Raw genomic sequence first — 20,152 nt, forward strand, 5'->3', positions numbered from 1 at the left:
TGCTCAGGCTGGTTTCGAACTCCTGACCTCGAGCAATCCGCCCGCCTCGGCCTCCCAGAGAGCTAGGATTACAGGCGTGAGCCACCGCGCCTGGCCGAAAGAGAGATTATTAAAGAACGAGGTTTAAGGATGGCCGTCTGGGGAGCATAGATTCCAAAGAATGGAAGTCAGTGTTCTAAAGTGTAGGAAGTTTGGGATCGCTTATATGGACAAGTTTAGGGAGCTTAACAGAATTTCAACATCTTTCTATGTAAGGCTTAATGCATAGTTACAATGACCTGATTAGTTGAGATGGTCTTTTTCTTTCAGGAAAGGTATATTTAATATTCCAAACTGGCATGGTAGCTCACGCCTATAGTCCCAACACTTTGGGAGGCTGAGACAGGAAAATCACTTGAGCCCAGGAGTTCAAGGCTGCAGTGAGGCTGTGGTCACATTACTGCTCTCCAGCCTGGGAGACAGAGTGAGACCCTATCTCAAAAAAGCAAAAACAAAAAAAACCCAAAACATTCCACCCTGAAGATGTAACAGACATAGGGTCCTTTGCACCTTCTCGTCTGAGGTAGGCACAGAACAATAAAGGAGGCAGTTAATTTGTAACAAATATCAGTGATTGATAGGCAGGGATGTCTGGTCTCTGGTCTCTTCTAGTCATTTACAGAACAAGAGCAACGAGGAAGAGAATTAATCCATAATCTAGAAGCAGAATTGCAAATACGCTAGGCGGCTTAGTCTCCAGGGCTTAATTTCTCCCTTGGCATAATAAATTTAGCAGGTCCTGAAATTTTTTGTGGAGATGGGGGATCTTACTATGTTGCCAGGTTTGTCTCAAACTCCTTGCCTCAAGTGATCCCCCTGCCTTGGCAGGCCCCTATTAATTATTTTAAATGACTCATCTCTTACAAATTTAAGATGAAGGAAATGAAAGCCTTTTTCGCCTTACGAACTTGGAGTTTTTGATGCCAAAATAGCATGTACCAGAAGTTCAAGGTGCTGCGGCTTTTCTCTATTCAATGTCCTGACATGGTTCTATTTTTGGTAATGATTAGTTTAATTGTCTGTTCTATGGCATTTTCTTCCTCTACATCTCACTACTTATAAAACTGCAGAATTTAAAGGGTTCTGAAAATTTTCTTCCACTAAAAGTTTCCACCATTTTCCCTATGTGTTATTTTTCTGAGAAATTCAAATAACTTTCAAATATTTCTAGGGTGCCCTAGTAGTTACTTGGAGGAAAAAAACCCTCAATATCTATTTTACTCTTCACACCAAAAGCAATTTCATCTGGATAGAAATTTTAAATGTAAAACAAAAAAACAAAATCTAAACAATGACCAAAAAAACCAACTTAAAAGTATTGAAACAAGGGTAAATATTTTTATAATTGACAAATATAGCAGTCATGAATGAAAAAGATTTGATGAATTAGGCCCCCTGAAATTTTAATTGTTTCCATATGCTTCTGAGCATTTTGCTGTTCTTATACCAAGGTAAGTTTTTTAAGGAAAATGAGATCAGTGAGTACTTATTGCTCTGCAAGTTATTTTTATTCACTTGGCAATAAAATAATGGCACCTTTCCAAAAGAGCACATTTGTTTTCATGGATGTATTAGTACCTCATTATATGAACTTCTATAATGTATTTAGATATTACCCTCTTTGTTAATATCTTAACTAAGTTATATGAGGAGCAAAGAATGAGTTTACACTAACACTAATAATATGTAAAGATTCTAACCAAAGGGTTTCAAGTGTCTATTACCAATGGTTTCATGATTTCCTCTGCTGTGGCTGGAGACAAGTGATTCTGAGAAGAAAAATGCTGAGTCACAGACATATTTTATATTCCCCAAGTGTTAAGAAGTTTAAGATTAAAAACAAACCCACAAAAGTTCATTAAGTTTCTGAAGACAATAAAATTATTGATATGGAAAATTACATAGTGTTGCTTTCCAGAGTGATCATTAAACTGCCCCATTTTAGTTATTAGCTTTTAAAAATAAACTTAACACATCAATACTTTTCAGGTGTGGCTAATGAAAAAAGGAGGGGCATGAACTTTCTAATTTGACCACCTAAATATTATATCTTCCAAGCACTTTCCAACTTGTGTCAAATCAAATGAATATTTAGTTGTTTTCTTTGGTTCTCAGAATATTTCCCCTACATTTTCCATGGCTTGTTTCTTTCCAGAAAATTCCCTGGACAGAATTTTGCACACAGCCCAGCAGAGGGCCCTGCATTCTGAACCGCAATCAGGCATACACAGAAGATACTGCAGACAGCAATCAGCAAATCCAGAACGAGGACTCCTTTTCTGACACACTCCACCCACGGGGCTCAGGTTCCAGTTCCAGCAGGTCAGCTAACAACCGATGGCATCTGCACTTCCTTTTAGATAGGAGACAGTAGCAATGGTTTCTAAGAATAACCAGTGGTTCTGGGAAAGATTCCCATTGTGTGGATTAGCATGCAAGTATTTTATATTACAGCTTTTATTCCCCTAGGATTCCCATTCTCATTTAAAAATGTGTTTAACAGATATAGAGACATATAAATGCTTAAGAAAAACACATTAAAAAGGAATACATCACAATGGTAAATCATGATTCTTACTGAAGAGATTATGGCTGATTTTGCTATATACTTTTACTTTCCAGATTTTACACCATTAAATGGCTTTTTTTTTTTTTGAAACAGGGTCTTGCTCTGTTCCCCAGGCTAGAGAGCCATGGCGTCATCATAGCTCACTGCAACCTCAAACTCCTGGGCTCAAGTGATTCTCCTGCCTTAGCCTCCAGAGTAGCCTGGGACCACTGGTACAAGCTATCACACCCAGCTAATTTTTCTGGGTTTTTTGTAGAGATGAGGGTCTCACTTTTGTTCAGGCTGGTCTTAAATTTCTGGCCTCAAGGAATCCTCCTGCCTTAGCTGCCCAAAGTGCTAGGATTACAGGCATGAGCCACTGTGCCCTGGTTCTTTTGTTTTGAAAATTCCATTTTCATTTTTTTTTTTTTTGGACAATGCAATGAGTGCATGAATATTCCATTTTCAAAAAGAGAAAATATAGAAGTTTGAAAAAGCAAGAGATAGGAAATATATATATTTGCTTATCAAAAAGATTCAATCTGAAACAGTTTGGAGAATTATAAAAAAAGATTCAAAACAATTGGAGCAATTTTTAAACATATTTATTAAAATAATTTTTAGTCAGGTGCAGTGGCTCAGGCCTGTAATCCCAGCACTTTAGGAGGCCGAGGAAGGAAGATAAACTTGAGGCCAGAAGTTTGAGACCAGCCTGGGCAACATAGTGAGATCCTGTCTCTACAAAAACCAAAAAGTTACTCGAGAGGCTGAGGCAGGAGGATAGCTTGAATACAGGAGTTTGAGGCTGCGGTGAGCTATGATGACGCCACAGCACTCCAGTCTGAGCAACAGAGTGAGAAACAAAGAATTTTTAGAATTTTTAGTATAAAATAATAAACAGGAAAATGATTTATTTAGCCTCTATCTAAATAGTCATTTGAACCATTTCAGCTAAAAAGTGGAAGCATCCATCTATGTCCAGAGGGCACAGATCTCTTTTCGGGAAACAACTGAGAAAATTGTACCAGGCTGGGCTCTGTGGCTCACGCCTGTAATCCTAGCACTCTGAGAGGCTGAGGCAGGAGGATCGCTCAAGGTCAGAAGTTCAAGACCAGACTGAGCAAGACCAACCCCAGCTCTACTAAAAATTGAAAAAATTAGTCTAGTATGGTGGTACTCACCTGTAGTCCCATCTACTTGGGAGGCTCAGGCAGGAGGATCGCTTGAGCCCAGGAATTCGAGGTTGCTATGAGCTATGATGATGCTACTGCACTCTAGCCTGGGTGACAGAGTGAGACCCTGTCTGGAAAAAATAAAAAAATAGGGGCCGGGCTTGGTGACTCACACCTATAATCCTAGCACTCTGGGAGGCCCAGGCGAGCAGATTGCTCAAGGTCAGGAGTTTGAAACCAGACTGAGCAAGAGCAAGACCCCATCTCTACTATAAATAGAAAGAAATTAATTGGCCAACTAAAAATATATATAGAAAAAATTAGCTGGGCGTGGTGGCACATGCCTGTAGTCCCAGCTACTCGGGAGGCTGAGGCAGGAGGATCGCTTGAGCCCAGGAGTTTGAGGTTGCTGTGAGCTAGGCTGACGCCATGGCACTCACTCTAGCCTGGACAACAATGTGAGACTCTGTCTCAAAAATAAATAAATAAATAAATAAAAACTTATCAAATATTTCAGTGCATATCTCCTACTAACAAGGACATTCTCTTACAAAACCAAAATGTGTAGCCGGGCGCGGTGGCTCACGCCTGTAATCCTAGCTCTTGGGAGGCCGAGGCGGGCGGATTGCTCAAGGTCAGGAGTTCAAAACCAGCCTGAGCAAGAGCGAGACCCCGTCTCTACTATAAATAGAAAGAAATTAATTGGCCAACTGATATATATATAAAAAATTAGCCGGGCATGGTGGCGCATGCCTGTAGCCCCAGCTACTCGGGAGGCTGAGGCAGAAAGATTGCTTGAGCCCAGGAGTTTGAGGTTGCTGTGAGCTAGGCTGACGCCATGGCACTCACTCTAGCCTGGACAACAAAGCAAGACTCTGTCTCAAAAAAAAAAAAAAACAAAAAAAAAATGTGGTTATCATATTCAGGGAATTTAACATTAAATCAAATATTACCTAATCCACAGTCTTTATTTAAATTTTGCCAATTTTCCTAATAATACCTTTTAGAGCAATTTTTTCCTAGTCTAGGATATAATCCAGGAATCACACATACCATTTAATTGTCATATTCTTTTTACTCACTTTTAATCTGAAAAAGTAGATTTGTCCCCAGTAGCTTTGATCATGTGGTTAAGGTGATGACTGCCAGGTTTCTCTATTGTAAAGTTACTGTTTTTCTCTTTCTAATTAATAAGTATCTTGTAGGGAGCTACTTTGATGATAAATAGGATATTTTATAGACTTAAACTCCTCCCTCCCATTTAGTATTCATTCATTATTCTTGCCTAAATCAAGAATAGTGGGGAAAATGGTGGTTTTCTAACTCTATCACTTTCTCTACATTTAATAATTGTATTCTACTGTCTGGTGAAAAAATAGACAGATTGATCAATGGAATGGAATACAGATCCCAGAAATAGACCCACACAAATATGTTCAATATGTTGTTGACAAAGGAACAAAGGCAATTCAATGGCAGAAGGATAGTCTTTTCAAAAGACAAAATTAGCCAGGTGCAGTAGCTCACACCTGTAATCCTAGTACTTTGGAAGGCTGAGGCAAGAGGATCACTTGAGGCCAGGAGTTCAAGACCAGTGTGGGCAATGTAGCGAGACCCTGTCTCTACAAAAAATAGAAAAATTAGCCGGGTGTGGTAGCACGCGCCTGTAGTCTCAGCTACTCGGGAGGCTGAGGCAGGAGGATCACTTGAGCCCAGGAGTTCGAGATTGCAGTGAGCTACGATGACACCACTGCACTCTAGCCTGGGTGACAGAGAGAGATCCTGTCTCAAAAAAAAAAGTACAACAAATTTAGTTATAGATCTAATTGGCTTATGTTTATGATTCACGAATGAGGGCAGCCTCTATTCTATAAAATAGAATGAGACCTCCCACTGGGCAATGGCAGAACAATGGGTTTTTTAGGTGGGAACAGAATAATAGAAAATAGTTGATTGGTTAATATCAGATTACTTCAGGTTATTTTTTTATAAGGGTTAAAGCAGTGGAGATTTCCTTATTACGCTTACTCAGGTAGATTGGAATCTCTGGTTTTTAGGAAAATTGGTCTGTTGGGGATCTATCTGCTTCCCTAAAATTTCAATTTGACTATGTGGCATTTAGCAGGAGTTGACTCCATTTTGGTTTGGTCTGGTCTGCTGGGGCCTGGTGCAGTAGCTCAGTCCATAACAATGGTTTCCCATAATTTTATTTAACAATCCTTTAAACAAATGGTGCTGCAATAATTGGACATCATGTGCAAAAAAATTAATCTAGACACAGCCATTACACCTTTCACAAAAATTAACTCAAAATGGATCTTGGACCTAAGTGTAAAATGCAAAACTATGAAACTTTTAAAAGATAACATAGAAGAAAGTCTAGGTGAACTTGGTTTTGGTGAAGAGTTTTAAAATATAATGCCTGATCCATGAAAGAAAAAATAATGATATTGGACTCTATCAAAATTAAAAAAAAACAAAAAACTTCTGCTTTGAAAAAGACACCATTAAGAGAACCAAGAAAGAAGCCACAGGCTCAGAAAACGTATTTGCAAAACACATATCTGAGAAAGGACTTGTATCCAAAATATACAAAGAATTTTTAAAATGCAACAATAAGAAAACAAATATCTCAATGTAAAATGGGCAAAATATCTGAACTGAACCTCGTCAAAGAAGAAGATATGTAGATGGCAAATAAGTATATGAAAAGATATTCAACATTACATGTTATCTGGGAACTGTAAATTAAAACAACAATGAGATACCTCTACATGGCTATTAAAATGGCTAAAATCCAAACAAACTGACAAATGCTAGGGAGGATGGAGAGTGACAGGACTGCTTGTTCATTGCTGGTGGGAATGCAAAATGATACAACCACTTTGGAAGATAGCTTGGCAATTTCTCACAAACCTAAACAGTCTTACGGTACTGCCCAATTCAGTAGAAAACTAATGTCCGGGGCCAGGTGCGGTGGCTCATGACTGTAATCCTAGCTCTGGGAGGCCAAGGTGGGAGGATGGCTCAAGGTCAGGAGTTTGAAACCAGCCTGAGTAAGAGTGAGACCCCGTCTCTACTAAAAATAGAAAGAAAGTAGTTGGACAACTAAAATTATATACAAAAAATTAGCCTGGCATGGTGGCACATACCTGTAGTCCCAGCTACTTGGGAGGCTGAGGCAGAAGGATCGTTTGAGCCCAGGAGTTTGAGGTTGCTGTGAGCTAAAAGGCTGATGCCATGGCACTCTAGCCCGGGCAACAGAGTGAAACTCTGTCTCAAAAAACAAATAAATAAATAAATTAAATAAAATGAAATAAAAAGAAAACTAATGTCCAAACAAAACCCGCTCATGGATATTTTTAGCATCTTCGTTCATAATTGCCCCAAACTAAAATGAATCCAATTGTTCTTCTATAGATGAATAGGTAAACAAACTGTGGTAGATTCATACAATGAAATGTTATTCAGTGATAAGAAGGAATGAGCTATTTTGAGACAGGGTCTCACTCTGTCATCTGGACTAAAGTGCAGTGGCATCAACATAACCCACTGCAATCTCAAACTCCTGGGTTCAAGAGATCCTCCCGCCTTAGCCTCTCAAGTAGCTAGGACTACAACCCTAATTTTTCTATTAATATATTTTTAAATAGAGATGGGATATCACTATGTTGCCCAGGCTGGTCTCAAACTCCTACGCTCAAGCAATTCTCCCGCCTTAGCCTCTCAAGTAGCTGGGATTACAGGCTTGAACCACCAAACCTGGCTTAAGATTTTTAGTTTTATTTATAACTTTTAAATATTGATATATATGGTATATGGCCTCTATTTGCATTCTTACTTCAGAATCTACTAGGGGTGGGCTTAGAATTATGTAGATATTCTTCTTAAAGAAAAGTAAGTTTGGAAGACTTATTCCACCAGATGTCAGAATGTACATAAATTAGGGCAGTGTGGTAATTAGTGATGCAGGGATAGACACACGGATAAATGAAGCTGAATGGAGAGCACGGAAGTATGCCCAACGTAGTATGCCCTTGGTCCGTGATCAAGGTATTATAACAGAGCAATGGGGAAGGTTAAGACTTTTCGAAAGATGGTTCTGGACCAACTGTTTCTCTATATGAAAAAAACCTAAAAATGGTTCTCTATTTCACACTATTCACTAAACATCAACTCACAGGGCATTATAGATCTGAATATAAAAGACTGAACTATAAAGCCTTTAGTAAGCTAGGGTAATACTTCATGACTTGGCAGTCAGGAATTTCTTCTTAAACAAAAACCCAACATCATAAATCTTCAATAAAAGTGTGATTTATTTTACTATGTTAAGGGATTTTTGGTCATCAAATTATACTATAATTTGGCCAGGTGCAGTGGCTCACACCTGTAATCCTAGCACTCTGAGAGGCTGAGGTGGGAGCATCACTTGAGGCCAGGAGTTTGAGACCAGCCTGAGCAACAGCAAGACTCTGTCTTTACAAACAATAGAAAAATTAGCTGGGCATCATGATGCTTGCCTGTAGTCCCAGCTACTTGGGAGGCTGATCACAGCTTGGGAGGCAGGAGGATCACTTGAGCCCAGGAGTTTGAGGTTTCTGTGAGCTATGATGACACCACTGCATTTTTAGCCTGGGAGACACAGCGAGATCCTGTCTCAAAAAATAAAACCAAACAAACAAAAAAAATTATACTATACTTGAGTAAAGAGATAAGCCACAGAATGGGAGAAAATAAAAGTCCTCTTATCCTGAATGTAAAAAGAGGTTTTGCAAATCAATATAAAAACAAGAAGCCCAATTAAAAAGGGGCAATATAGGCAACTCGTAATGGAGGCAGTTCAGATGGCATCTAAACATGTGAAAATGGGCTCTATCTCACTAGAAATAGGGAAATTGCAAATTAAAACCACAATAAGATTGTCAAACATTTAAAAGTCTGATGGAACTGTAAATAGGTGCATCATCATTGGAAACAGCTTGGCATCATCTAATAACTTTAAGGTGTTGGGACTCACAAAACAATACCCCGAAACGAAGACCTCAGAAGCAGCCTCAGAAGCATAAGTTTTTCTCTGACCTTCTCCTGCCCTCCTGTCTCAGTCCCACTCTCTCCCAAGGCTAGCCATAGAACCTAGAATCCCTCTTCCCCAAGGCGGGTCATGTTATAGAAACCAGAACGCCTTTTCCCCAAAGCCAACCATAAAACCTAAAAATACTACTCTAACTTCACCTCTGGCTCTATCTATGTAAAAACTAGCCATAAGGAAATTATCTGACCTACCTTATTTGACTGTGGGTCATAAGACCCCCAATTCAGAGAGGGTCCTGCCCCACACCCATAAGCAAGGAATGCATGCTCAGAGAGGCCAATAAGAATCTAGACAGACAGGCCTTGCTGGATTCCCTCATTCTATTAGCATTAGATCATACCCTTTTATTTATTTTTTTTTTTTTTGAGACAGAGTCTCGCTTTGTTGCACAGGCTAGAGTGAGTGCCGTGGCGTCAGCCTAGCTCACAGCAACCTCAAACTCCTGGGCTCGAGCAATCCTTCTGCCTCAGCCTCCCGAGTAGCTGGGACTACAGGCATGCGCCACCACGCCCGGCTAATTTTATATATATATATTAGTTGGCCAATTAATTTCTTTCTATTTATAGTAGAGACGGGGTCTCGCTCTTGCTCAGGCTGGTTTTGAACTCCTGACCTCGAGCAATCCGCCCGCCTCGGCCTCCCAGAGTGCTAGGATTACAGGCTTGAGCCACCGCGCCCGGCCTAGATCATACCCTTTTTGTCCAATCATATTTCTACACAGCTGTCCATACTTTGTTGAACCTAAGCATAAAAATGGAAGATTTCCCTTGTATCTTTTGGTCTTCATTCTGAAGGCTGCTGCGTGCCTTTTCTCCAGTTAATCTTTCTTTTATGAGTTAATTTTTCAGTGAACCTTCCAAGGCAAAGGGTGCCCTTCACCCCTACAAAGGATATGCACTCTCTATGACCCACAGATGCAAACACACGTCAGGCTGAGCCCAGGGAGGCATCCCTTTGCCATATGGCTCACGCCAGTGCAGGATTTCTCCAAATATTTTAGTTGGTGACATATCTTGAACCCCAGTAATTTGACCAGTGGGAACCCGTTTCTAGTAAACATGCTAGTAACAAGCACTAATTTCACAAATGAAAAGTCATTTAAAATACTCATTATACAAATTAGCAAAGCCTCGAGTGTTGATCAGAGATAATGGCAGATGAACAACCAAGTAGTAGCCTTCTAGAGTGAGGCCTTTCTGATCTAAGGTTAGCTCACTGTCCATGGTGTGGGAATTCTCAATTAGAAGGACTCATTCATTGTTTTTGGGTGTCAATTAAGACCAACTCACCTATGGCAGACACTCTGATATGCTGCCCAGACCCTTCTTCAAGCACTTGTTCCAGTACTGATAGTGCTGTGAGCAGACAGTCCTCAGCTGTCCACCCCTTCGGGGGACCTCAGCTGCAGAAAGCCTCCTTGTGCAAGGGCATGCCCTCCCCAGGGCAGGCCGCACTCATCATTGATCAATGATGGGGTACAAAGGCCTCGTCATCTTCAGCCAAGCTAGGGAACTCTCTGATAGACCAACCTAGCTTCAGAGCTTTCCTGCAGGATCAGCCAAGGCTGTCCTAGGGACTACATAACAGCTTGATGATCCCTCTGTCCAATCCTGCCTCTCCTTTCCTCCACATGTACTGATAGCAAGAACACTCCCTAGTAAACAGTCTGTGCACTAAACTCCATTGCAGATCCTGCTGATTAGAGAAACCAACCTGTAATACCACCTACCTTGCTGCCTCTGCTGTTAGGTTTTAAAGGAAATAACAAACACTACAACTGCCTGATTAGATGGATGAGTCTTTGACTTTAAGGTACCCAACAAACCTATTATATAACATACAGTTAATATTATATATCTAGATTACACCCAAAGTTGCAAAGCTTCAGCCTACTGTGAAATGTGTGCATTTTGAATGAAGATATAAATGGAAAACAATTTTTTAACTCAGCTTAGTTTTCTATTAGTTTGCCCAAATACTAAGGTGCTCAGACTGTTGGATTAAACATAAAAACCTGCCCATTAATTGGGAAAAAAATAGTGCTCTAGAAATTAAGAATTTTATCTGAATTAAAACCTTGGGATGGGCCAGGTGCAGTGGCTCACGCCTGTAATCCTAGCACTCTGGGAGGCCGAGGCTGGAGGATTGCTCAAGGTCAGGAGTTGGAAACCAGCCTGAGCAAGAGCGAGACCCCTTCTCTACTAAAAAAAAGAAAGAAAGAAATCAATTGACCAACTAAAAACATATAGAAAAAAAAAATTAGCAGGGCATGGTGGCGCATGCCTGTAGTCCCAGCAACTCGGAAGGCTGAGGCAGGAGGATCTCTTGAGCCCAGGAGTTTGAGGTTGCTGTGAGCTAGGCTGACACCACGGCACTCTAGTCCAGGCAACAGAGTTAGACTCTGTCTCAAAAAAAATAAATAAATAAAATAGGCCGGGCGCGGTGGCTCACGCCTGTAATCCTAGCACTCTGGGAGGCCGAGGCGGGCGGATTGCTTGAGGTCAGGAGTTCGAGGCCAGCCTGAGCAAGAGCGAGACCCCGTCTCTAATATAAAATAGAAAGAAATTAATTGGCCAACTAATATATATAGAAAAAAATGAGCCGGGCATGGTGGCGCATGCCTGTAGTCCCAACTACTCGGGAGGCTGAGGCAGTAGGATCGCTTGAGCCCAGGAGATTGAGGTTGCTGTGAGCTAGGCTGATGCCATGGCACTCACTCTAGCCTGGGCAACAAAGTGAGACTCTGTCTCGGTAAAAAAAATAATAATAAAAAAATAAAATAAAAAATAAAACCTTGGGATGAGGATAAAAATGATTTTCATCATCTTAGCTTTTGTTGTTTCTTATACTTTGCTATGACGTACATTTTAAGATTAATCCAAATGGAAACATTTGATACCAGAGTGAAATATTTGCATCTTTTGAAATAGAAATTTTTGGTGCAATATAATTGTCTCCATTGAAATATTTCAATAGTGCCACTAGAGGGCCGCACTTTAGGAAACACTTGGTACAGTAAAGGCGTCTAGGTTTAGCAATTACTGGTTTTAAGAGCCTTAAAAATTTTAAGATAGACAATAACTTGCATGAGGAAAATGAGAAAGTGAAAAAGAAAGATAGGGAGTTAGACAGTCACAATAAATTATTAAGTGATGATAGCCCACAAGAAAGATGTTCAGGCCGGGCACAGTGGCTCACGCCTATAATCCTAGCACTCTGGGAGGCCAAGGCGGGTGGATCGCTCAAGGTCAGGAGTTCGAATGTAGCCTGAGCAAGAGTGAGACCCTGTCTTTACTAAAAAATAAAAAGAAATTAATTGGTCAACTAAAAACATATAGAAAAAATTAGCTGGGCATGGTGGCACATGCCTGTAGTCCCAGCTACTTGGGAGGCTGAGGCAGGAGGATTGCTTGAGTCCAGGAGTTTGAGGTTGCTGTGAGCTAGGCTGACGCCACGGCACTCTAGCCCGGACAACACAGTGAGACTCTGTCTCAAAGAAAAAAAAAAAAAGAATACACTAGAAAAACACTAGAATTAAAAAGTACAGATTGTCAGATTAGGTTAAAAAAGCAAGACTCAACTAAATGTCTACAAGAAATATATTCTATGTATAAAGACAGGCTGGGCATGGTGGCTCATGCCTATAATCCTAGCACTTTGGCAGGCTGAGGCAGGAGGATCACTTGAGGCCTGGCATCCAAGACCAGCCTGGGCGACATAGTGAGACCCCATCTTTAAAAAAAAAAGAACAAGAAAAATTAGCCAGGCATGTGGTACATGCCTGTAGTCCCAGCCACTTGGGAGGCCAAGGCAGGAGGATCTCTTGAGCCCAGGAGTTTGAGGCTAGAGTGAGCTATAATTGCATCACTACACTCCAGCCTGGGCAACAGACTGAGACCCTGTCTCTAAATAAATAAATAAATAGAAATAGGTTAAAAATAAAAGAATGGAAAAAATACATTATGCTAATACTAGGGAAAGGAAAGCTGAGGTGGCTGTATAAATATCATGCAATGTAGATTTCAGAGCAAAGAATATATCACAGAAAAAGAAGGTAATTTCATAATGATAAAGCAGTCAATCAAGAGAACATAACAATGCTGAACACTTACGTATCTATTAACGGAACTTCAAGTTACATGAGGCAAAAGCTGATAGAACTGCAAGGAGAAATAGAGATTTCAATTCTCCTGTTTCCAAAGCTGATAGAGCGAGTAAGCAAAAAATCAACAAAGATGTGGTAGACATGAACAACACTGTATTAGATTGCTAGGGCTACCATAACAAAATACCACAGACTGGATGTCTTAAACAATAGAAATGTATTTTCTCACAGTTCTGAAAGCTGGAAGTCCAAGATTAAGGTGTCAGTAGCTTTGGTTTCTCCTGAGGCCTCTCTCCTGGGCTTACAGATGGCAGCTTTCTTCCTGTGCCCTCCCATGGCCTTTTCTCTGTGCATTCACACACCTGGTGTCTCTTCCTCTTCTTATGAGGACACCAGTCCTATTGGATTAGGGCCCCACCATTATGACCTCATTTAACTTTAATTATCTCTTTTGAAAGCCCTATCTCCAAATACATTAAGGGGTTAGGTCTTCAACGTATGATTTTGGGGGGGGGAACAATTCAGTTTGTAGCAAACACTACTGACCAGCACTGGCTGAGCTGGGTATCTGCAGGCCACCAGGATTCCTAAAACATCTATCAATGCTAAAACAGAAACTTCTGAGATGAAGCTAACCTTCATATTGGATTCTTTGGTGTGTTTAATCTCTTGTAATCCTGTCGGCGTCCTTGACTTTGGATCATTCAATAAGTTCTGCCAAGGGACATAGATCTTTGTTTTGATACTTTAATAATATCAGTGGTGATGATAGTGATAACAGGAATAACTAACAATTACTACACAGTCATTATGCAGCAGGCATTGTGTGAAGTTTGATACAGATTAGTTCTGAGAATCTTACAAGGACCCTATGGTAGAAATACTCTAAAAATTACTAAAGATGAGGAAACTGAGACAAGAGTAGAAACAACTTGTCCAAGGTCACACAGTTACAAAGCAAGACATGGGGATAGTCACACATTCTATCTAGATAAGTGGTCAAATACTAAGGCATTCTGGGTAACTTTCGTTTTATTTTATTTGTTAGAGACAGGGTCTTGCTCTGTCACCCATCATGTAGTGTGAGAAAAATGAATTCATCTAGGCTGGAGTGCATTGGTGTCATCATGGCTCACTGCAGCCTTGAATTCCTGGGCTCAAGCGATCCTCCTGCCACAGCCTCTTGAGTATCTGGGACTACAGGTGCATGCCACCATGCCCAGCTAATTTTTTAATTTTTTGTAGAGATGGGATCTTGCTATGCTGCTCAGGCTAGTCTCTAACTCCTGGCCTCAAGCAATCCTCCCACCTTGGCCTTCCAAAGTGCTGGGATTACAGGCATGAGCCACCTCGCCTGGCCTCTGGATAACTTTAGAATTCATTTTCTCATATCACATGATGGTATGCAACATTTACATAAATGTCACAAAAAGTATTAGAAATTATTATTTTTTTTAATTATTTTTTTTATTTTGGCATATTATGGGGGTACAGATTTTAAGGTTTCAATAAATGCCCATTTCCCCCCCTAGAAATTATTTTATATGGTATATAGAAAGGACTATATATGTATAGTGTATCAATAATGATATAGCAAAGACAACATGTGGTTCATTTATACAGAAATAATAAGGATTATTTAGAGTATGTTTATCTGAAATTTCATTTATAATTATTTTATAAATCGAATAGAAATTTATTAGGTATGTGTGATATAAACCAACAGATATTAAACTTTTTTCTTCACCTAGGATGGGTAGTAAAATCCACTGAGGAGTTGGTGTACATGTGCTTCGAATAAATGTGTTAACCTTGAGAAAATTTTTACAAAATGTATTTCTGATCAAAACCAAAAGTAGACATTTCAGAATAGCTTGCTTTGGGGAAATTGCTTTTTGTTCCTTTAATTAATTGAATTTAAAAATAATTGCAGGGCCTGGGCAAGGTGGCTCACACCTGTAATCCTAGCACTCTGGGAGGCTGAACCAGGAGGATTGCTTGAGGTCAGAAGTTTGAGACCAGCCTGAGCAAGAACAAGACCCCACCCCTACCAAAAATGGAAAAAATTAGCTGGGCGTGGTGGTGTGGGCATGTAGTACCAGCTACTTGGGAGGCTGAGACAGCAGGATTGCTTGAACCCAGGATTTGGAGGTTGCAGTGAGCTATGATGATGCCACTGCACTCTAGCTGGGGTGACAGAGTAAGACTCTGTCTCATAAATAAATAAATAAAAATTAAAAAAATAAAAATAATTGCTGAACATACTGAATTGCAATCCCTACCAAGGAAAGCTACCAGGGAGGGCCAGAGGTGTTTTGTCACTGTCCATGGAATTTTATTTTTGTTGTTGTTGTTGTTATTATTATTTGTACAGACAGGTCTCACTATGTTGCCCTGGCTGGTCTTGAACTTCCTGCCTCAAACAATCCTCTCTTTTTGGCCTCCCAAAGTCCTGAGTTTACAGGCATGAACCACCATGTCCCACTGTGATAAACACTTTTTATTAAACTTAAATTCTTGGAGCACTCTCCTCTGTCCTTCTGGTTAGGGCAGCCTGAACCTCAATTTCCTCAGCTGTAAAATGGGTATAGCATTACAATAGCAGTCGGTGAACACTTTAGATTTTAAATTTTTTTCAGATGTTTCTGAGAATTTTAAATTAACAATGCTAAAAACCAACAAATACAATGCTTTAAAATCTTTTTAAAAATGTCCAAGTGGATAATTACAAGGGGATGTCAGAAAACTATAATCAACTAGCTCGGGTTTTAATTTTTGTTTTAACACATGGTACTTCTAATGGTTTTAATGTGATGATGATGATGATGATAATAACAACCCAAATCACTTTAAAGGCTTTCATGTCTTATCAAGTACCTGTGAGGTACTTGGCTGAAGTTGGTTGTGCCAGTTGGGCTGGGTTTGGGGTGAGTCTGAGTCCTTGGGAGAGAAAGGATTGCTTTGGAGTGGGCTGCTTGCCCTGTCCCCACAGCACCTGTGCAGTGAGCTTGCACTGGAATTTTGCTTGTCTTTTTGTAAATGCAGGGCAACAGAGTCAAAAGTCTGTCTTCAAATACTGCCTAGAAATTAAAGTTTTAAATCAAATTAAATAATATGTAAGCGAATTGAAATGCCAAATGCACTCCCCTAGCCCCTCTCTCAAAGCATTTTGGAGCCCCTCATTGAGCTCCAACAGGAGTTGTTCCTGACCTCACTGGCCCTGAGGTGGCCAGTGGCCACCTGCACTGTGAGATGGGGATTCTGGGCCTAGGAATTCAATTTAAGAAAAGAAAATTAAAAAAAAAATTTCTCTGAGCAATAAGAATTTATGAGAATAAAAATGTTTAGGCTGGGCATGGTGGCTCACCTTTGTAATCTCAGCACTTTGGGAGGCTGAGGCAGGAGGATCACTTGAGGCAATGAGTTCCAGACCAGCCTTGGCAACATAGTGAGACCCCATCTCTACAAAAAAACTTAAACATTTGCTGGGCATTCTGGTGCACCTGTTGTCCCAGCTACTCAGGAGGTTGAGGCGAGAGGATTGCTTGAGCCCAGAAGTTCAAGGCTGCAGTGAGCTAGATCGTGCCACAGTACTCCAGCCTGGGTGACAGAGTGAGATCCTGTCTCTAAATGAAAAAATATATATATGTTTAGAATTATGTTTAAAGCCATTTTTTTGCCGTGCAGTTTTTTATTGATGTATGTTTTACATAAAATAAAACGTACCCATTTTTAGTATAGAGTCCAAAGAGTTTTCAAAAATTCACACAGAATATTATAGTCACCTCCAAAAGTTCCTTCATGACCTTCCCCAATCATTCTCTCCCAAGAAAACAACTAATCTGATTTCCTTCACTATAGATTAGTTTTGCTTCGTTTAGAATTTCATACAAGTGGAATATGGTATTTCTCTTTTGTGTCTGGCTTCTTTCACTCAGCCTTATGTCTGTCAGATTCATTTATGCTGTTCCTATGTATCATTAGTTTGTCCCCTTTCATTGCTGTGTAGTATTCCATTACCCTCTAGTGTCAATTCTGTTGTTGGACACCTGGGCTGTTTCCAGTTTTTGCTATTATGAATAAAGTTAATCTGAACATTGCATACAAGTTTTTGTGTGGACATATTACAGTAGCATGATGTGGCCAACTCACCACAGCATATTTTGTGATCTCTTCTCAAATCTGGTTCAGTGGTATCATATTGGTAGCTGAAATAAGCCATGGTGGGAGTATTTATACCACACTTGGAAAATGCTACAAATTAAAGCTTTTTTTTTTTTTTTTTGAGACAGAGTCTCGCTTTGTTGCCTAGGCTAGAGTGAGTGCTGTGGCATCAGCCTAGCTCACAGCAACCTCAAACTCCTGGGCTCAAGCAATCCTCCTGCCTCAGCCTCCCGAGTAGCTGGGACTACAGGCATGCGCCACCATGCTCGGCTAATTTTTTCTATATATATTAGTTAGCCAATTAATTTCTTTCTATTTATATTAGAGACGGGGTCTCACTCTTGCTCAGGCTGGTTTCAAACTCCTGACCTTGAGCAATCCGACTGCCTTGGCCTCCCAGAGTGCTAGGATTACAGGCATGAGCCACTGCGCCCAGCCTAAAGCTTTTTTCTTCCTGGAGAGCTGGTTGTTAAACACTTACCAGCACACAATTGGATAATTGGATATACATTTTTTTTTTTTTTGAGACAGAGTCTCACTTTGTTGCCCAGGCTAGAGTGAGTGCCGTGGCGTCAGCCTAGCTCACAGCAACCTCAAACTCCTAGGCTCAAGCGATCTGCCCGCCTCGGCCTCCCAGAGAGCTAGGATTACAGGCGTGAGCCACCACGCCCGGCCTGGATATACATTTTTTTATTTCTTTTTTTTTTTTTTTTTTTTGAGACAGAGTTTCACTTTGTTGCCCAGACTAGAGTGAGTGCGGTGGTATCAGCCTAGCTCACAGCAACCTCAAACTCCTGGGCTCAAGCAATCCTGCTGCCTCAGCCTCCCAAGTAGCTGGGACTACAGGCATGCGCCACCATGCCCGGCTAATTTTTCTATATATAATAGTTGGCCAATTAATTTCTTTCTATTTATAGTAGAGACAGGCTCTCGCTTTTGCTCAAGCTGGTTTTGAACTCCTGACCTCGAGCAGTCCTCCCGCCTCTGCCTCCCAGAGTGCTAGGATTACAGGCGTGAGCCACCACGCCCGGCCCATTTTTTATTTCTTTGGAGTAAATACCTGGGCATGAGATTGCTGGATTGCATGGTAGGTCTATGTTTAACTTTATATGAAACTGCCAAACTGTTTCTAAAGTGCTTGTACCATTTTACACTTCCAATAAAAATGTATGAAGGTTCCAGTTGTTCCACATTCTCATCAATACATGGTATTGTCAGTCTTTTTAATTTTAGCCATTGAATGGTGAAGATCCAAATAGAATCGAGGAGATGGGAAATGGAGGTTACATGAGAGTGCAGTAAGCAGAACTTTTGTCTCTCTTCTTGTAGGCAGAGAAAGCACTCAATTAATACACGTTGAAGCATTTTGAGGCCCCCTCACCTGGTGACCTTCCTCTGATTGTTCCCATTTCATTGCAGAGGGATGCTGAATTTCCAAACAGGAGAATGTGGTCACTTGAAACACAACAGGCCATTCACAGTGCTGGGGAAATAATTGAAAAGAAAAATCTCATGCCAACCCAGGGAATTCTCTCCACAAAGTAGAAAAGAATGAAAAAGTTTTATTACTGAATAAGCATCAAACCAGACTGGGATGTGCATCACAAGCAATCCACTAAAGAAATTTTGAAGTCAGAAAGAAATCTAATCCTTTTATATATAGTAGGCAGATACAACACATTACATACATATTCTCAAAATAAACTTGTGCTCAAGTAAGAGAACGTGACAGCACCATTTGGTACACATAGTTCATCCCAAATTCACTTGGTAATGGGGGTGACCATGTGTGTTAGTTAATTACCTTTATCCAAAGGAAAACTAAAACTCATATCTCTATAACAAGCATGTAACAACTCAGAACCAGGTACCTAGACCAAATTCCCATGGAAACAGGAGACAGGGGTTCTGTTTTCATTGATGTTTACATTTCAAAGAGATGGCTCCAAGGTTCTTAAGAAAATCAAAACAAAACAAAACAAACAAAAACCCAAAGGGACAGGGGTTGTAAAACTGACAAGAAATCTATTTAGCTTTTAAAAAGATTTACTGCCAGGTTTGGTGGCTCACGCTGGTAATTCTAGCACTTTGGGAGGCAGGAGGATCCCTTGAGACCAGGAGTTTGAAACCAGCCTGGGCAACATGGCAACAAAACATAGCGAGATCTGTCTCTATAAAAAAATAATGATAATAAAAAAATCAGCCGGATGTGGCTGCGCGTGCCTGTAGTGGCAGGAGGCTTGCTTGAGCCCAAAAGTTTCAGGCTGCGGTGAGCCCAGGAGTTCCAGGCTGTAGTGAGCTATGTTTGTGCCACTACACTCCAGCCTGGGCGAGAGTGAGACACTGTCTCTAAGAAAAACAAAATTACACATATCTCAAAGGGACAGAGAAAAAACTTGCAATGACAAGTTTTCTAAAGGAAATGCTCTAAGAAAAAGGAAAGGGGAAAGTCTCTGTTTTGACAGCAGGGAAAATTCAATTTTTAAAAATTCGTGTTTACTCTACAATACCTCCACACGTTGACCGGGACTCTGCTCCATTCCAGGTCCACACTTCCCTCTTTACCTGGCCACCTAGACCAGTCTTTCAAAACCCTCATCAACCCCGTTCCTAAAGAAACCTTCCAGAACAGCAGGCCACTCCCTCTAGGGCCAGAGGCCCAGCCTTGCCACATGAGAAACCTACTGTCACCGAAAACTGTGACTGTAGTCTCCTAGAGATGGTAAACATTGCAGATCATTTGGTCTGATTCAAATCCATTTCAAAGATGGTAAAACTGAGACAGGAAAACCCTAAAAGGGTGCTTGGCCCAAAAAGGGTAGTTAAGAATTTCCCCACCCAGATTCCTAAACTTCTAAGGTGAGCCCCAAATGACCAAAAAAAGTCCTGCTTTATTCCTCCACGGCACTGTTGGAGTTAAAGCTCTCGGCATGCAGGTCTCGCCCCGACTGCGCCTGCGTGAATCCGGACGTGCGAACTTGCCTCAGACCCTGACGTTTCAGGCAGCCTCTCCTAATCCGGAACAGGAC

The 20,152-nt window shown here is 40.7% G+C and overlaps 1 long non-coding RNA gene across 1 annotated transcript; it reads right to left on the reverse strand.

The window, feature by feature from the left end:
* Positions 1 to 1,460: 1,460 nt before the first annotated feature.
* On the reverse strand, positions 1,461 to 20,123 carry LOC105862206 (uncharacterized). The gene is made up of 3 exons (XR_001149950.2): positions 19,634 to 20,123; positions 18,505 to 18,606; positions 1,461 to 2,392 (listed from the first exon to the last, which is right to left on the reverse strand). It is a non-coding gene; the product is annotated as an uncharacterized LOC105862206 (long non-coding RNA).
* Positions 20,124 to 20,152: the final 29 nt, after the last annotated feature.

The sequence above is a fragment of the Microcebus murinus genome, chromosome X, assembly GCF_040939455.1.
Source record: "Microcebus murinus isolate Inina chromosome X, M.murinus_Inina_mat1.0, whole genome shotgun sequence".
NCBI classification, from domain to species: Eukaryota; Metazoa; Chordata; class Mammalia; order Primates; family Cheirogaleidae; genus Microcebus; species Microcebus murinus.